The following is a 20,937-nucleotide window of genomic DNA, read 5'->3' as shown; positions in this document are numbered from 1 at the left end:
TGAAGTTCTAATTATCCCAAATGAGTTCCAATCGTGTTTGTTTCTTTCGATTTACCAATTCCTGCTTGTTCGAGGGCACGTGTGACGACGTGATTGTTAGGTGAGCGACGACAGTATGTTGTTGAAAATTTGCAACAGCTCAAATAATGACTCAAAGAATGAGATAACGTGAAATTCTTGTGCTCAAAACTGTATGACTTGCCTACCAAACTGATATATTACGACAACTCAGCACGAAAATAACGTTTTCCAACACTAGGTTTTGTTTTCCGTGATCACGCAGCCTAGCCGTACCGGAAACGTCACTTGGTTGATCTTCGGCATTTTTCGGCAATGCCCATTGTAGGTTACCTATGGGTGCAAGGTATTATTTATGCTCAGACATACGTTGGGAAAGATAGACAGGGATTGTGGTTGCTCAGTTACGTCGTCGCTTGTTAACGCTGCCAGTCGCTGGCGACATTGCACTTCGGAAGAAATCACAATTCACAAAAGGTGAAACAGTTCTTAAAAAACTGCGGTCAAATTTGGCAGGTAGCCATATCGGTCAACTTTACTGGTGGTCAGCTTATCATATGCCTGACGCAACGTACAGCGTTGTCAGTACATTGCAAAGTGGCTTTTTCTTAGTCGTTTCTCATTCGAATTTTGGAAATGACATTGTAACAGTGTGAATCGCTCAAATAGAGCAAGCTTCGAAAGAACGAACACTTACTGCACTCAATGCGACATTATATTGTTTAAGTAAAAAAGACACTGATGTACGTACAAAGAAACAAGGACGGACGTGAAAAACTTGAGTAATTGGAGTTTCTTTTTTATAGGATATCAGATAGGTTGTCCACAGCAGTTATGGCCCTGAATTCTAGTTGGAGTAAACAAACACAACAAACATTCAAAACTTTTCCTGTTGCTGCCACTAGAGGGCGCCTTTCAAGGCCCTCCCCATAGTAAAGCATAGCAGAAATGTCAAATACTCCAGACTTGATTTTACACATTGATTTGTGAATTATTTTCTTATTTTGTGTGAGTTGTAGTTTAGTTAATTGTTTTAAATCTCCTTTCTTGTTTTCATTGTCTCATTGCTTTTAAACATGGTTCTTTTCAAGTAACTCTGGTTCAGATTGCAGGAAATGTTCTCTGTGAAAGCATAAGTATATGTATGTATGTATGTGTATTCATGTATATATGTATATAAATGTGTTTATTCATATATATATATATATATATATATATATATATATATATATATATATATATATATATATATATATATATATATATATATATATATATATATATATATATATATATATATATATATACATATATGTGTGTGTCTATATATGTGTATGTGTGTATATTGTGTATGCATATATGTATTGATGGATGGATGTACGTATGTATGTGCATGGGTGTAAGGACAAGTTTATTCACACAGATGCACACACACACACACACACACACACAATGGTATAATTTGAACAACTGAAGATTGAATAGGAAATAAAGGACAGAGCCATAATAACCTGACTTCGCTGAAAAACCCTATTCAAGTAAACAGTATCTCATTTGATCACGTATTAATTAAAATTGTTTTATATTAGGGACCTGGACAAATTCACAACCCGTTTTTGTCTGAATTAAAAGCAAAATAAAACAAAACTTGATAAATACTACCTCCAAAATGTTTTGCTGCCAAATTCTGATGTATTCTTTGGCCTACATCAGTAAGAATAATTCAAGAACGATAGTGTCACGTTATATTCAGTATCTGCAGACAATCTCCTAAAAGTGTAAGAGACTAAAACCCTTAGATTTCAGATTCAAACCGAGCCGAGCAACCCTGGATCAATCGTAGACAACAAACCTATTCACGATTTCGGATTCTCTATTCACACGTAACTGTACTAACAAGCAACTGTTCGTAGCATTTCAAAGAGATAAAGCCTTCACAGAAAATGATATCAGCTTAAATTCATGTACATCGTACACGGTGTTCATCAGTACTGGCCGGGCAGGGACTACGCTGTATACGAACGGTAAACTAGGCGTGTACGGTGGCACAATAACATGGGTTCCTATGCACAATTGCCAAAGAGCATGATCGACGGGCTACCGATACCTAAATTCCGACAAGAGATATAAAATTCCGAAGACCTCACACCACTTTCAGAAGACATAATATATATCACTGAAGCTCAGGAAATTTGTTTTGTACACGTAAAAATTGATTTATTTACACTGGAGTCTGTGAAAGATACAAATCATGATAAAAATCCGAACGGCTGAGCAAAGCCAACATATCGAGAGGTATCGGCGATATACGCACTATGTGAGACGTCGGCAAAACGTCATCGATATTTCAATGAAAAATCCTACCTAGATAATTGCAAACATCCCTCCTTTGTCAAACACACTGGCTGAAATTGTCAAATATAATCTTATTTTTGGAAAATGCTTCATTATTATGATGTATGACCGCTTTCAAACATGCCCGACTGCCGCGCGCGTGAAATCATGAAGTTATTATCGAGTTCAGCGAGATCTCTCGTTTGTTATTACTGTACTCCAACTAGAATTCCGGTATACGGGCTTTATAACAGCCGTGTGTCGGGTTAATTGATCAGATAACGGCAAAAATAAAAACAATATCGGCCTGATACGCTAAAACCCATTTGAGAGAACACGCATATTAACTGTCAGAATCAGTACACTGCAAATTTTTCTGGTTTGCCGGCCAGCTAAATTCAAGCCAAAATAAACCGGCTTGTTTCTCAGTAAACGGATTGTTCGAGTTGTGAATTTTGGCTTACATTTGGATTTCTGGCATGCCAAGTCTGGTTTCTGTGCATGCCAGTTTATTTTTGATGTGGCATATATACACGCCAAGCCTAGATCACTTCAGCTGGCCAGCAAGCCAGTTAGTACTGAATTGGTGGGAAAAATTGCAGCACTCAAAGGGTTAAGGAAATATCAATACTGTACTCACTCCATAAGTTCGACGCGAATAAAAAGAATAAAAATAGCCTAAGAATAAAAAGAAAATTATGGAAACCCGGCTGGTCGAATTGCCAGAGTATTTTTGCGACGGTCATAAGGCCTTAATTCTTTTCTGCTGCACAAATAACCTGAAATGACTATTCAAAAAAATAAAATACGAGTATGAACCTATCTATCACGCACCCTGAAGGTGCACAGGGAACATTTCACATCTTAGCACAGGGCTGTGCCAACATCCTAGCACAGCTTTGAGGAGCAAATCCCTGTACCAGCTATGTACTTGACAAAACTGTAGCAGCCATAATTTGTACAGAGCTCTAGTATGGGGATGTGTGCTGTAGGCATGTAATGTGCCTAGCACTATATACATGTACAAGAAGTGCTTTTCACCTCCCTATACCAGGACATGTGTTTAGCATTTGTGGCACAGTGATGAACGCATCCGCATACCAGCCCTGTTGAAATTTTCAGCCCTTTTTTCACCCTAGTCACATAGATACTTACCTCCCTGTACTAGTCTTATTGTAAATACACAGTGCCGTTGTGGCTATGCAAACATTCACGTACCAGCTATGTTGGAATTTCCCCAATACAGAACTGTATACATTGCAGATGGTCAAGCACAGTTTTTCAAACCCATGTTGCATGTACTATTTGCAAAACTATTGTACTGGACTGTTGACACACTAGGTACATGGATGTGAAATGCAGCTGTAATATTTATTTTTCTGACTATGCTGTACTGGGGAGATCTTTGTAATAGCTGGTAGTCTCTGTAGTTCCTCAGGGCTGGTACAGCTATGTGCACATCCCTGAACCAGCCCTCAGAAGGTATACAGAAGTAATTGTACTGAGTCTGACAGTTCCGGCATATTTAAAGCTCCATTAGCTGTAACTATTGGCAGTTTCCTATAAGTTTTGTTTTGTGTATGTATTGCAGTTTCTTGTTCTACTTCTTAAGGCATTATGAATATCCAGCATTTAGGTCATAAACCCAGTTCATATTATTTAGCATTGTTATTGTTGAAAATTGGAATTTCAGTCTGGAATAGAATTCATTTGTCAACAATATCAGTGGTTGTTAAACATGTAACACAGTATGTTGTCAAGCAGAATGTTGGTATTCAAGATGCTGTTAGTAGTAGCTATCGAAACTGCGTTTTATACACACAACAATAAAGATTGAACAAAATTGTTACAGTTGTGACGTATTTCTTGTCAAAAGAATTTGTAAGTTTAATTCAGTACAAATTACATAAGGCACATTAGCTGCAATGTTGGTAGGGGGGATACAAAACATTTTGTTTCCGAAAGACCGTTAAAACGAATCACTCAATCAACAAACCGGTTTACCGGGGGGGGGGGGCAGATCACATGACCAGGGTCAACTCAAAGCACAATAGATTCACCGGTGTCTCGCCATGTATTCCACGCAAAATAACTGCAATGGTCCTTTTATTCACCGTATAGTAATATTAAACAAACTTTGTAGAGTCTGAAGTTGCCCTCATCTTCCTTTATATACATCTTACACGGAATATAACACGGATACGTAAGCTTGTACTTTACCTTCAATTTCAAACCACAGACGTCGGTTGAACGTATGAACGCAAACAGTTATCGTTGAGATACAAAACCAGTTCTTCCGAAGTCATGATCCTTCATCGGTGATGGAAGCCATTACTGTCTACTCTTGTGCGGGAAATATTGTACAGCTAAATTGACGGACTGCCGAATCGGAATACTAGTACCATCTTGGGTGCGCTGCGAGGCGAGGCCCGTATCATGTCATCACGGAACTTTGGCGCGCACTCAGTGCCACATAGGAATTACTACGCAACTCCCAAGCGAAGGGGTGGTGGGGATTCCACTAGCCAGCGGTCCCTTCAAAAGTACGATCAATCAGCAAGTACTATAATTCTTACATTTGTCAGGGAGATATAATATCTATAACGAAGTTACCATCGGCTCTGCGAATCATTGTGTAAAATTGAACTATTTTAAAGCGTAATGTTACAAAGGGTGAACCGTGGGTCAAAGGTTACGCTGTTTTGAACGACCGTTGATGACCTTTATTGACACACGCTCTGTCTCACAATATCATCAGCACACTTCAGGGGCATGGAACATCCATTTCAAAAATGTCATTAATAAAATACATCGGAATTGTCCCAGGATCAAGGCTGTGGCCTGGAAAAAATTCAGGGTATGCCTATAATAGCGTTGATCGCGATTTCAGGTTTGTTATAGCTGCATGCGAGCGACATCGCAGCCTGAAATTCGGCCAAAGTTTGTTGTTGCCATGCATGCCTGACTCTTGTGGCAGCTTTCAGTCTGAGCCATAAATTATTGTGGTTTTTAGTTTTGTTGTTCTCTCGGAAAATGCGGACAATCCGACGAATAGGCCCTACATTTATTTTTGCATGTTAATGAAAGAAAAATTGTATCCTACTACAAAATTAAAGCTAATCAATCTGTCGCACTGAATGCACAGGCATGGATGCGCACTGTCCTTGCTGTTAATGTAGTGACGTGATGTACAATTCTGGTTTAGATATTAACCAGTGACTCTCATGACAATGGCTTGAAAACAGGCCGATAAATTTCAAGTGCTTGAATGGTTTAAACTTAAACCATTACCACAAAGTTGCCACTTGTGGTTGGCTTAAAGATGAGCCAATGAATTTGTCGGTATATAAACAAACCAACGATGCCAGTGGCTCACATTTAAACCAATAAATTATATTGTGAGGGGCTTAAAAAGAAGCCATTCGGCTTAAATTTATGCCATGACGGGCTTGATAATAAGCCACCTATGTATTGGTATGAATACACACCATTCATACTCTGTGTGGTGGCGTGACTTCAAACCAAAAAATCCTTAGTGGATTTTGGGCAAACCGAAATATTACAAACACATACACACTGGTTCACCCGCAAGCCACCTACAAACCAAGCGGTTATATTTCAAGCCAGAAGAATTTGCAGTGTAGGAGAGCTATGTACCCTGGCTAATCTAAAAAAGGCAAAACATTTAAACAAGTACCGAGGTCGTTAGTTGAAACAGGCATTACTACCAGACAAAATCGCTACATCCAATCTCTGAGTAGTGTCCCAGTCTCCCAACCATGGAAAAGAACTGGCGAGTGTACAAAAGAGCGTAATCGATCTGGGACCAGGCTTTGTTTATCAGCTAATCTCAATTAACGAACAGCTAGCACCTCTATAAACATCTCCCTGCAACTTAGGGAAGCCGTACTTGATAGTGCGACGTCATAGGCTAACTTGCCATTAAATTAATTTATGAGAATTCATAAACTGCCTGGCAGACCAGTCATTTCTTGGCGGTAATCTTTCTCATAGAGTTACACAACGTAGAATCAATAACATGTGTTGTTCTGTCTATTATCGAATACCAACAGAATCTGATAAACTTCGTTGTCATTTTTTCATATGTCTCCTTGCAGGCTTTGCTGGAATATGGGGCAAACATCAAGCAAAGAAATGATGAGGGGCAGACACCTCTGCACTTGGCAGCTAAATATGGTAGAACTGGGTGAGTCCCATACAAATATGAGTGATTGTCATCTAACAACATCGTTAAGATCGAATCAAACAAAAAATACTAATAGTCCGTGGGCTAGAGGAGGTCTACGTGCAGCCTCACAGGATAACAAACCTGTATTTTTCAGAAGCCTTTTGATCCCTAGAATGCGAAATGGAATTTTAACAGAAAAAATATAGGAATGCAATAGCTGTTACGGTCATGTTTTGAAGGGTACCGCAAAATCATGATTTTGCGACCCAACTGCATTTTCGTCAAGTCTGTCTTCTTGTAAGTCATCTGCTGAGCTTATTTTCTTAACATAACCTAACTTGTTTGGTATCATTAGAAAGACAATTTAGTCTTTTTGAAGATCACATATTGTATTATGCAATATCATCAACAGTTTTTGTGAAATATGACAAAAACTTACCCCATACCCCAAAGTTTAACATCGCAAATTACAGTAAATCTCAAATCCTACCTATTTTTTAGACAGACATAATAAAAAATGCAATGCTTTGTATGAAATTTGTTTTATTTCGTACAGGGACATGTCAGAAATATAAAGTAGACTTTCAACAGCAAAAATATTGGGACTCTACAGCTGTAACAGTCATATTTTGAAGGGAACCGCAAAATCACGGTGTTGCCAACTTGCATGCATTTTTGTTAAACCTCTCTTCCTATATGTCATCTGCTGAGCTTGTTTTTGAATATAACGTAACTCGTAACTTGTTAGGTATCATTAGAAAGATAATTTACTAGTATTTAAAATGACATATTGTAACAGGCAATATCCTGTGTAATTTTCATGAAGTATGACCAAAACTTACCCCAACCCTCATAGTTTACATTAAAAATTGCAGTCATAGCTAAAATCAAATTCTACCAATTTTTTACATGGACATGTTAAATCAGGCAATGTTTGTATGAAAGCTTTATCATTCAGTAACGGGTCATGTCACAAATATAAAATGGACTTTTAACAGAAAAAATATTGGAATTCTGTAGTTGTAACAGTCAGATTTTGAAGGGTACGCCAAAATCTCAGTATTCCTGACTCGCATGCATTTTTGTTGAATCTGTCTTCTTATAAGTCATCTGCTGAGCTTTTTATTGAATATAATGTAAGTTGTGAGGTATCATTAAGAAGATAATTAACTTGTCTTTAAAATGACATATTGTATAATGCAACATCTTGTATAGTTTTCATGAAATATGATCCAAACTTAAGCCATACCCTAAAGTTTACATCGAAAACTACTGTTAAAGCCAATGTCAAATTCTACCAATTTTTTTACGTAGACATATAAAAACATTGAGCAATTTTTTTTTATTAAATCTGTTTCATTTTGTACTGGGCCATATCAGAAATATTAAATGGACTTTTTTACAGAAACAACATTGGGATTGTATAGCTGTAATAGTGGTAATCTGAGGTGTACCACAGTATCTCAGTATTCCTGACTCGCATGCGGTTTTGTTAAATGTGTCTTCTTACAAGTCATCTGCTGAGCTTGTAATTGAAGACAACCTGGCTTGTTAGGCATTTTTATGACTACAATTTTCAGTGTAAACTTTGGGGGATGGGGTAAGTTTTGGTCATATTTCATGAAAACTGTACAAGATATTGCATGTTACAATATGTCATTCTAAAGACTAGTAAATTATCTTTTCAACAAGTTAGGTTATCTTCAAAACCAAGCTTAACAGATGAATTATAGGAAGACAGGTTTAACAAAAATGCCTGCAAGTCTGTAACACTGTAATATTGCGGTACCCTTCAAAATATGACGGTTTCAGCTGTAGAGTCCCAATATATTTGCTGTTAAAAGTCTATTTCATATTTCTGACATGTCCTGTACCAAATAAAACAGATTTAATAGCAAAAACGGCCAGATTTTTGTGTCTAGCTAAAAAATTGTAGAATTTGGTTTTAGCTATGACTGAAATTTTCAATGTAAACTTTGGGTATGGGGTAGGTTTTGGTCATATTTCATGAAAATTATACAAGATATTGCATGTTACAATATGTCATCTTAACGGAGAGTGAATACCTTTCTAATGATACCTAACAAGCCAGGTTATATTCAAAAACAAGCTCAGCAGATAACTTATAGGAAGACAGTTTTAACAAAAATGCATGCAAATCTGCAACGCTGTGATATTGCGTTACCCTTCAAACTATGACTTACAGCTTCACAGTCCTAATATTTTTTCTGACATGTTTCTGTACCAAATAAAATAGATTTCATACAAGGCATTTCATTTTTTATTATGCCTAGCTAAAGTATTGGCAGAATTTGAGATTTACTTTAATTTGCAATGTTTAATTTTTGGGGTATTGGGTAAGTTTTGGTCATATTTCACACAATTGTAGACGATATTGCATAATACAATATGCCATCTTGAAGATAAATTAATTATCTTTCTAATGATACCAAACAAGTTAGGTTATGTGAAAAAATAGGCTCAGCAGATGACTTACAAGAAGACAGATTTGACGAAAATGCAATTGGATTGCAAAATCGTGATTTTGCGGTACCATTCAAAACATGCCCATAACAGCTATTGCATCCCTATATTTTTCTGTTAAAATTCCATTTCGTATTCTAGAGATCACAAGGCTTCTGAAAAATACAGGTTTGTTATCCTGTGGGGGGTGCACGTAGACCCCCTCTAGCCCACGGACTATAATACATTACAATCATTTACATATGTAAGAACTTGATTTACGATGTTCCATCCCTTCGTTTGCTTTTGATACTTACTGCGTGGACAGCTAATTTGATCTGTGTGTTGTTGCTATGTTTGTTTTATTTGTCCTTTGATAGACGATCATGGATGTGTATGACCATTGATTTCATATATCGATGCGTTTTATGTCAGTGTATTTAAGTTTACGACATATACTATTTGTTGTCATACACTGAGCGAGCCGAAATGCAACAATCTTAAAGAACCTGCACAGACTTATGTTTTATCGAATGAGTTTTTTAATAGAATTGTTTAGACTTTATTTCGAAAACAATTTACTGAATTCAAGATGCTGATAATCTGTCAAATTCTTAACTCATATAGTTATTTGATGCAAATTAAAATTATAGATTAAACTTTATTCATCGTATGTATAAACTGAATCAGGACGTCTTCAGGACATGAGACCAGATTAGAGCTACTAGATGGAAGTATTTTACAAGATGTTGTCCCTACCAAAAACAAGATACCTGACGCAAATTACATTAAGTACACTAAACACATCCAAACCCAGTTTTCCCAAGGAACTTAAATTTAAAATTTGGAAATCTTTAGAAAGCTGCTTTTGAAGAAAATAAGGTTTATACAAAAGTAAAAAAATTCAATGGCATTCCATGTTCTCTGAAATTTACCCACAACAAGATCAACTAATAGTCCAGTCAATCTAAGCAAAAAAAGGGGTCAACCTACGACTAATTGCAACACAAATTATTTCTTCACCATGCATTTTGGAAAGGTCCTAGAAATAACATACTAAAAGTAAAATAAAATATAAGGGGTGCAACAGTGCCTAATTTGCATAAATGTAAAGGGGCTCATGGGTATAAAATTGTGGCTGATAGATGGTTTCTGCTCAAAATATGTGGCTAAACATGATTTTGATACAGGTTTTTTGGCTTATTTGCCATCGTTTTTGGTCTAGGCAATGTTGATGGAAATATTTGATGTAAAAGAAATATTCCTCATTTGCATAAATTCAATATGGCCGCCACAACACTTCACTTTTCATTGTTTTTCTCTAATTGATAACTATTTCAAGCTACTACTGACAGCAATAGAATAATTTTTTTCACATTTTATTTTAGAGAAGTCCTAGAATAACATACTTTAAGCCTAGTACAATCTAGAATTGTAAACAGTGCCTAATTTGCATAATTGTAAAACGATTATGGCTACAAACTTAGTACTGATAGAATGTTTCTGCTAAAAATAATTGGCGAAACATGATATGTTGTGCAGGTTTTGGCTTATTTGGCTTGTTTTTGGTTTAGGTAATGTCAATGGAAATATTTCGTCGTCATAGAAATATGCCACAACACTTCGCTTTTTTTGTAAATCCCCAATTAATAACTATTTTAAGTTACTTCTGACAGCAATAGACTTATTTTTTCTTTGTGTATTTTAGAGAGGTCCTAGAATGACATACTTAAAGTCCAATACAATCTAAGAGGTATACCGTTACCTAATTTGTATAGATAAAAACGGATAATGGGGCAATACATTCACTGATAAAAGAAATATGCAGTTTGAATTGAGAAAAATGCGACATTATGTTCAAGTAATGTATGAATTTATCTTATTTTTTGTCCAGGCAACATTTTTGAATACATTTTATCACCGAGAAATATTCCTAATGTGCGTAAATAAAGTATGGCTGCCACTGTGTTTCACTTTTCACTGCATTTCACTTAAAAATTATATTTTATCTATACAACAAGTAGTTGTATTGAATGTATAGAATGACAAACAATATGACAAGTAAACTCTAAGAGGAAGAGGTGAGACAGTGCATAATTTGAATAAATATAAAAACTAGTAATGGGAAAAAATCGTTGCTGTTAATAGATTTCTTAAAAATATATTGAGCAAATTGACATTTTATTCAATCAATTTGATCATTTAATGTATTTTTTGTGTTTGTAGGCAATGCATAAAATCATTTAAGATTCCTCATTTTACATAACTGCAATGTGCCCCTCCTACCACTTTACTTTTCCCTTTTTTGACCTATAAATGACTATATATAATGTTAAACAACAACAACAGAGATCATTAGAACTATTTCTTCATTGTAAATTTTAGTAGGGTCATGGGAACTACATACCCAAGTTTAAAGGCCTTTGTTGGCACCAGATTGTCTCATCAGAAAATTTACCCACCAGATTACAATTTCAATGGAAAACAAAAGGCTATCACACCTCCATAATCCTTGCATAGACCAGAACAAAGGCGATCCCAGGGATCGTGAAAAGTGCCTTTAATGAATTTGTGCATAAGCCAGCTAATTTACCCAAATGCTAAATGGGTCATAGATGCTATACAAACCTGGTGCTGATAATCTATTTACGAAAGTGATTTAAGAGATACGCTGACATTGTATTGACTATTTAACATCATTTTTTGTTTTTAGTTTAGGCAATGTTTTCAAATATATCTTACAGCAATAAAAAAGTTCTTATTTGCATTAGTCCAATAAGTCAACCATGTCACTTCCTTTTTTCTAATTGGAACATGAATTATTTCTTCACCTTAAATACTTAAAAGGTCCAAGAAAAGGTATATTCAAAGTCTAATACAATCTACATCGTGCAACAGGGCTAATTGTAAAAACTTTTATAGCAAATGCTATAAAATTGAATACTTGAAACTTCAAATGTTATACAATATCTTAAAGAGAGGTTGGAATTTTTTACTAACATTGCTAAATAAATTTACCTAATTTTCCTCATGTGTATAAATCCTATATGATGATCATTTAATAATTTTCTTTAATTTTCAAATTGACGTCAATTTATTTTAATTAATGATATTATCAGTAAAAAGAGCAGTTACATTGAGAGACACTACTTGTTTTAATTATTTATTACTTTAAGTACTTCCTATCGAAAGATGTACAGTACAAAGTAATTGACATGATTATTTATTTTCTGTGTCTTTTGACTCATTGTAATGATTATATACTAATTGACCGCACAGAATGAAAAGCCCTGTAAAATAAACAATGGTTGATTCGTATGGTTAATTTCAATTATCCAGATAATTTACATAATGTCAATAATATTTGGTACTTACTGGCGGATTTGGATTATCTTAATGCATACCAAAATGATTGGCCAAATAACCAACGCTTTGTATTCAGGGAGGCTGAAGTAAATTTGTGTTTCAGCTCTAATGGTTTCTTCTAATTTCATCCTTACCGGTATTACTAATATAGATTAAGTGTTGGTAAAATGTAATTAAAGACCAGATGTGGTCACTGGTAAATCAGATATACTTTTGACTGTGTGCAACTTGCCTGTTAATGTCACGTACAGAGATTTATGATAACAACGGTATAGAATATAATAATTATAATGATCATGATGATATAGAGGTACAATTATTATACTAAACTGCCAATTATCATAAAATATGTGATAAGCAAAGCTGTACCTTAACAGCTGAAAGACATTACGATAATCAAAGGACACTGCATTTCTTAAAATTTTGAAATTTCTTGAAGACAACGATTGGAAATTAATATTAAGTCATATAATGGACAGAAGAGAGAGATTTCCTGTTTAATCTTACAGTACACAGCCATAGCATTTAGGAAAAACTGAAAAAAAATCTGTTGACTGAATCATGATAATCTACATCACTGGTAAAAGCAAATCTAGATAGTTTACATAATGTTACATGGTCTAGCTGCTCTTTCTAATTTTTTATTACTGTGAAACACGAAAACCAAAATGTGAAGGGATTTGCATCACAGAAGCTACCGTTAACGAGTTTATCAATTAAGATTTGAAATTTTGACATTATATTATCATATAATGGGTCATCCTGTATTTTGAACCTTATGGAAGTCTCATCTCATATTGGCCAGACTGTTAATTCCTTGAATGATCGATCTTATTGGTAGTGATACAAAAGTCTAATTATCTGCAAATGGAAAGTCCATTACATAAACAGCCCCATGAGTGATACTTGCACATCTAAGATCTGATATGATACGCGGTACAATTATATCATCCCTCGCTTCACATCTTTTCATTGATTGACTTTCCCATTCTTATGGGTTCTACAATGAACTGCAGCAGCATGAATAACCCCGACAGAAAGCAAAATCTATACTTTCTGTTGTTAACGAAAGGATTCTGGCTGTAAACAAATGAACCACCTAGAGGAAAATATGTACAGGAGGAATAGGAAGAAATTTATGATATCATAATGATCATCATAACTATTGTCATCACCACCACCATCATGGTGATTCTTGAGATGTTAGTATTTATACTAATGATAGTTCAATGATGATAAAAATGATTCACAGGCACAGCTGGTAAGTGTTGTGAACCATTTATAAGTAACTGAATATTTACATCGTCATTGAAAATAGTGACGAAAAGCATAAAAAAATCCTTAAAAAATTTACTGCAATCGAATGTAGCAGAAAATGACCGAATATTGACGTTGGATGTCAAAAACCTGAACACGTCCAATGATTTTTCATGAACAACCTTAACGTCGTTAAAGAACGAAGAATATCCAAAGACAGTATTCTGATTCCTTTATTTAAACAGTAATGCTCTGAAACTCTTCTCTTTATCATTGCATTTCTGACTAACCAGAAAATGTCCATGAAAGCTATTGTAGTCTCATTGTATTCAGAAGACCGTTTGTGTCTAATTATGCAAATTAGGCATTTATATTAAAAAATTGCATGCAAATTAGGTCAACCCCCATATTTTTTTTGCTATGGAATTGATAAGTCTTGCAAAACCTTAACAATTTCATAGAGAAAGAATTCGTTTATATATGAGCTTAAACATTCAGTTAATTTGCATGATATTATTGTTCAAGACCTTAAGAAAATGACTTGTTGAACCTTACTAAATTGTGTTGCAATGACAAATGTCACTTGAAAGTCAGTTTACATGCCAAAATGTGAGTATAGCAGTAATTTTAAAGGCGATATATAGCTAATTTGAATATATGCAAATTTACCCAAGCTGCATCCCTTAGATTTTCCTATACTTTAAAATGTCATTAGTGAGACCTTTCTAAAGGCCATGGTGAAAAAATAATTTCTGTTGCAATTAGTCCTAGGTTAAACCCTAAATTGATTGGACTATAAGTCAATTAATACATCATCCATAGAATTCTGACATTTTTTGTTCATCGTTTATGACAAAAGCTTTCCTGTCGTTGAAGTAAGATAAAGGAAGGAGGCCTTGTATTGTATAAATGCAAACTTTAAGCTCAAGACTTGCACATATTTTCTGAGACTGTGATAAAATCGCCCGAATCTTTGCAATTACCGATTTCTAGCTGTTTGTTAAAAATTTTCGGAACATAGGCTGAACAGTCTTCTTCAAAGAAGACACTGTTTTTGAATAATAATATTGTACCGTTTGAGACATGAACTTATTAATTTACCGTCCAGAGCCTAAAAGACACAAACTAGACATATTCACGAAGCATAATGTGCATGCTTTTTACCTCTCAGAACTGTAAAAGAATTGGTCGAGCTTGACCGACTTATGACCAATGATAAAGATGATGACTTAAACACACCTTTACATCTGGCTGCTTCTGAAGATCATGAAGAAACTCTCCAAGCCCTTCTCAAGATTGGAGCTGATATTCAGGCAAGGTAGGGTAACGAAACAGGTGTTACTTTTTGTCACGTGTGGGGAAGGACGCAAACTGGGACCATTTTATTGCTGTGGTGTTTGTGTGTGTCTCTATGTCTTTTTGTCTGTGAGAGGGTCTGATAATTAAATATTTGTTCCTCTTATAACTCAAAATTCACGTCTGGCATGGTCATGGACAACTCTAGATGTGAACGACTGCTAGGAGCTGCAGCTTGCATAGTTGAAACAAAAGCGGAAAAAACTTTTTTGTCACTTCTAAAATCCGAAGAATTGATTGGCCTGCTCTGTAGAGAAACATTGTCTTTCCATATAAGTTATGTGAGTGTTGCCAAGCAATTATGTTCGTAAGCATGACAGCTAATACCAAAGAAAATATAGGATCAAAATTGACTACAACGGATCATGTTTTACACACTAGAATATTTTATTACCCCCTTCAAAACTTTCGAGTACGTACATATCAGTTTAGTCAGTGGAGGAGCAGCCTACTAAGTTTAGCGGATTCCTTTTTACAATCAAAATCTTTCTAGCTGCAGAACCTAATTACATAAGGAGTTATTTTAATCGACGTGTATGAGCGGTTTTACAACATTAACAAAGCGGGGCTGGATGAAGTTGGTTACATTCAAGTAGCTACATACTCTCAGTTTCACAACACACCATGGCCACTCCACACACATCGGAGAGAGAAACGTAAACAGATCACCAGACTTTGCAATGTCTATACCATGTGTTTCTCACTGGGCTGTTTTTCGCCCAGGTTAAGCAATGTATGTATTCATTGCTTCGATAAAGTTTGTGTGCGATTTGTGATAGTTGAGTGTGCGAGCGTTAGTGCTTCATGAACTTTACAACGCGTGGAGAAGTCACAGTCAGAAAAGCCCGGTTATTGAATCACTTATTTTGAGAGTGGGGATTTGACCGAGCGGAACTGTCTGTTGCTTCTCCGGTAGGTGACTCGATGCCGTATGTTTTGGGTTCGAACCCCGACAAAGACACCGTATTCTTTATTCCTGATGAATTACAATGTAGTTTGAACATATTGCATACTTGTTTTACTGTAAAATTTTGGAAATTACTCAATAGAAGATTTCCTGACATATACATCATTATAATGGAAACACAACCCTAACAAGTGAGCGTAAAAGTTCAAGTAGGTTTTGAACTTGTCCAGTCTCAGTTAATTTATATGTTCAAACAATTTTAGTAATCCCTGATTGAACAAAATGATATATTTTCTTTTTTACTAACAATGTTCCCATCATTGCGATCCTAGTTCTTACAAACGAAACAAGAATGATGAAATAGGTGTAATAGGCAACATACTTATCACAGCAAAACTCAAAAACAGAAGGACAAAGTGCTGTTACAACTTTATAATACTTAAAGCTGTAAATAGAAATAAACTAAATAATATTGAATAAATGCATATTTTATAAACGCATGCAGAAAAAATTTCTAAACGTTATTAAGGAAATGAGCGTAAAGTAATAGGACACAACATAATTATCACAGCTTCTCGTTATTCATTCAAAGACGACCAACTCGTTTAGAATGGAAAAAATCTAATCTTTTCTAATGGTCTAATCATTATACTGAAACACAATCTTAACAAACAACATGAAAGTTTAGGCAGCTTTGTGAATTGACTGGCTAGACTGGTATGGTATAACAATTACATATACAAACAATTTTAGGAGTTCCTGATGGTAAGCAGTATGTTTTGTTTCGCAGGAACCTTTTCAACTAGCAGTCCTAATTACATAAACGTAAACAAATGAAGTAAGGTTCGTTACAAAGCATCTTTATCACTGAAACACTCGAAAACACGATGAAAATCATGAAAGAAGAATGCTGACAATTTTAAAAACTAGAATCAATGCGACTAATCTAATTAGAAATTTAATAAGTTTGAGTTAAGAACAAAAATACAGGGAAAAATGAACAGAATATAGTAACTTTCTACCCTTCTGTCTTTTTACAACCCACGAAGCCTTATAAGTTTTAAACAACAAAGATATGAAAATACTAAGTACAAACGTTGGGATTGACAAACACAATTGTTGAATCACGGTGTAATTGACAGCATCCTAGTTACAGAATCACTCAAATCACTGAAAATCAGAACGAAAGGAAAAAGAGGAATCAAGTGCACTGTGTAATCAAACACTAGCTATTTTGTAATTCATCACGGATAAAGAAGATATACGCGGCAAAATCGGGGGGGGGGTTATCGTAATTCGGAATCCGGGAAGGGGGTCATCGCTTTTTCACTGGTAGGAAAGGAGGGTCACCACATTTTCGAAAATATAATACTTAAAATAAAGTTCAATTTGTGCCATAGCCATGATCGACCCTCTTTACCGGCGGACCACCTTCGATGGCCCACTACAATAAATTGAATTAGTTAATAGCCCATGACCCTCTTACGGGCGGACGCCTTTGGTGGCTCAATCCAATTAGGTTTACCTCATGAAATGGCCATTATGGACCCTCTTTACCGGCGGACACCTTTGGCGGCCCACTCCAATAAAGAATAGGAACTCAGCTTCATATCTTGATCTGTTCCTGCAAGTGGGTACTATGGGCTACACACTAAGCTGTATGACAAAAGGGATGATTTCGATTTTGAAATCATAAATTATCCCCACTTGTCAAGTAATATTCCATCTCCTCTGCTTATGGTTGTATATGTGTCTCAACTTCTCAGATATTGTAGGGCTTGTGATTCCTACGCGGATTTTCAAATGAGACAAAGCTTATTAGTATCAAAACTAGTGAGACAGGGATACACATCCAAAAGACTCGTGAGGACTTTCAAAAAGTTCTACGGTCGATATGACGACATTGTAGCCAAATATGACACCTCGGTCACTCAAATGATTAGCGACAGCATTCCCGGCTTTGACTTATCACAGTGATTCATATACTGTATCACTTCATACAATATTTAGACAATTTTGGGACCAATCCTGACGGGTGTAGCATGCTAGCAGGGTACGCTTACCCATTCCGGACACCTGGTACCACCACTAACTATCAGTGGTTCAGGATGGTCCTACTTAAATTTGTAAATCTCAAATGTCCCATGGACCTGGTAATGTATTACCTTGAATGAAAATGATTATTGGACCAGTTTAATGTCATATTGCCAAACCCAGGTGGATATGTCTGCTGGTGGATTTCAGTCCCCGAGCATATCAACAGCCTGGTATTCAATAATCTATAAACAACATGAATAATACTAGTAATTTGAATACCGGTTTGGGTCCAGACCGGATCGACAAAACTACCCCTGATGGGCTATTGAGGGCGAATGGTTCGTCAGCCAGACTGAGCCCATAGATTATATTAAAAGATGTCCTTAAAGGAAATTTTGAATGTGACTGCTCTGTGTCACCATGTCACACAAGGAATTGTAAAACATGTGACAACTATAATGCAGAGCAACTTTCCAAAAGACATACCACACTAAGGCTTTTGAAGACCTTTCTTGCCAAACCAAAAATGTCATTTATGGCATTGACTGTACTTTGTGTGGGTTGATATATGTCGGAGAGACTGGAGAAAAACTATCCAAGAGGATGTGTGGCCATAGGTCAGGTATAAATAATAACTTGCCGACGTGCCTATACACTCATTTTAACGGTCCTCGACATTCAATACTAAACATGAAAGTCCGAATATTGGAAAAAATCTATCATCCTTCCAATAGTTCTAAACTAAGCAGGAGCTACCGCAAGCAACGTGAACACTATTGGATCACTGAACTTGGTACAGCTATGCCCTATGGATGTAACGATAACATTCTTGGGGTGGGTAATTTATCCAGCCCTAGGGGGAGTCGTGTAAATGTGATGGGTTTATTTAACTCTCACACTAGAAGACGACGTAGCCATGGGCATAGACATGGTAATACCAGCAGTCCTCCCAAGTTCAGTGATCTATTGTCTATACTTAATCAGCCATTAGGAGTTCACAAAATAAGAACTACTTTGTTTGCTTGCTCCTTGCAGAAATTGAGATCTTTACTGTCAAGAGTTCAAATGATGAATATCGACCAAAATAGCCCTGATTATCGCTTTAGTTCAAATTATAATCGATATCAGCAATTACCGGCTGTTTAAGCCAGTAAGGACAGAACTCTTGAACAGTGACAAAGCGTTTGTTTTTTCATGTACAATTTGCAAACAAAGGGATTGACCAAAAAAACTTCAGCAATATATTGCATGAGTAAGAAAGTTGTGGAAAAAATACCTCCATATTTTAAATTTCAAGAACCACCTATAGTTTCCTACTCATACACAAAAACCATTGGTAGGAAACTTTTTAACTTTAACAATGTCTTGAAAAATTTCAACCTTCCTTCAAACAACAGCAGAACTTGCAATTGCTTGTCATCCCCCTTTTGCTATAAACCGCTTGGTCACATAGTAACTGGTGACCTGTCCATCATTACCAACAGCAAACTCCGGCAACTCTTTCAATATGGCCCAAAATATCGGGAGCCACAAAAGAATAATTGGAAATTAATTTTAAAATTATCATGGATGCCGCTGAAAAATATGCGAGACAGTGGGCTGCAGTTGAGGAAGCTGATGTGCAATGCCTCTCTGACTGGCTGAGCAAAGTCAGAGACAAATTAAAATCACGTATTTCACATCTCCGTTCTCACACTAAAGGAGTAAAGTCTTCCTCAGTATTAGATGACCCGTCTGTCAAAGCATGCCTTGATGCTTTTTATACACAACGAATATGTCGTAGTTCCTGCAGACAAAGCTTCAAACAACATTATCTTTGTCTGTAGGAATTATTATATCCAGTGTATAATAGATGAATTAAATCTTCATTCAGATAAGAGTAATACAACCTATACTCTTTCCTCCCTTTCTGATGAAGATATTTTTTCAAACCATTCATCTGTGCTCAATGAATTTGGCATTCCTTTGAAAGAGAAGGACAAAACACTGCCTATGTTGTATTGGATACCTAAACTGCACAAGAACCCTTACAAACATCGCTTTATTGCAGGATCAAGCAAATGCACTACTAAACATCTGTCACAATTATTGACTATAATTTTAACAACCATCAAAAATGGTCTTTTTCGATATTGTGACAAAGTGTATGAAACGAGCGGGTTGAATCGAAATGTGGATATTAAAAAATCAAAGGAATTTTTGCTTGATTTAAGAGTCAAGAAAAACATTCAAGTACAGGTCAATCCGAACATTTGACTATTCTACACTATACACCTCAATTCCCCACGATAAACTTAAAACAAGGATGTCGTCTCTTGTTAAACAAGCTTTCCTGCATAAAAATTGCAGTAGAAGGTACCAATACATTACCATCAAACATGGGTCAGGTTATTTTACTAACAACATGGATGCACAGCACAAATACACAGATGAAGAAATTATTAACATGCTTAATTTCTTTTTCGACAACATATTTGTTAAGTTTTGCGGTATGACATTTCAACAATCTATCGGCATACCAATGGGTACAAATTGTGCACACCCTTCTTGCAGATTTATTTCTGTATTCTATCATATGAAGCAGAGTTCTTACAAGTCTCTCTACAAAGCAGGGTCTAAAAAACTTGCAAGGCGTTTTAACAACACGCACAGATATATTGATGATCTGATTAGTCTAAACAATCCAGACATATCAAATTACTTAAATCATATATACCCTGATGAATTGGAAATCAAAGAACAACGAGAGTAGAACTCAGCTTCATATCTTGATCTGTTCCTGCAAGTGGGTACTAATGGGCTACACACTAAGCTGTATGACAAAAGGGATGATTTCAAATTTGAAATCATAAATTATCCCCACTTATCAAGTAATATTCCATCTGCACATGCTTATGGTGTGTATGTGTCTCAACTTCTCAGATTTTGTAGGGCTTGTGATTCCTACGCTGATTTTCAAATGAGACACAGCTTATTAGTATCAAAACTGTGAGACAGGGATATACATCCA

The sequence above is a fragment of the Ptychodera flava genome, chromosome 10 (assembly GCF_041260155.1).
Source record: "Ptychodera flava strain L36383 chromosome 10, AS_Pfla_20210202, whole genome shotgun sequence".
Lineage (NCBI taxonomy): Eukaryota > Metazoa > Hemichordata > Enteropneusta > Ptychoderidae > Ptychodera > Ptychodera flava.
This window is presented reverse-complemented; position numbering follows the sequence as displayed.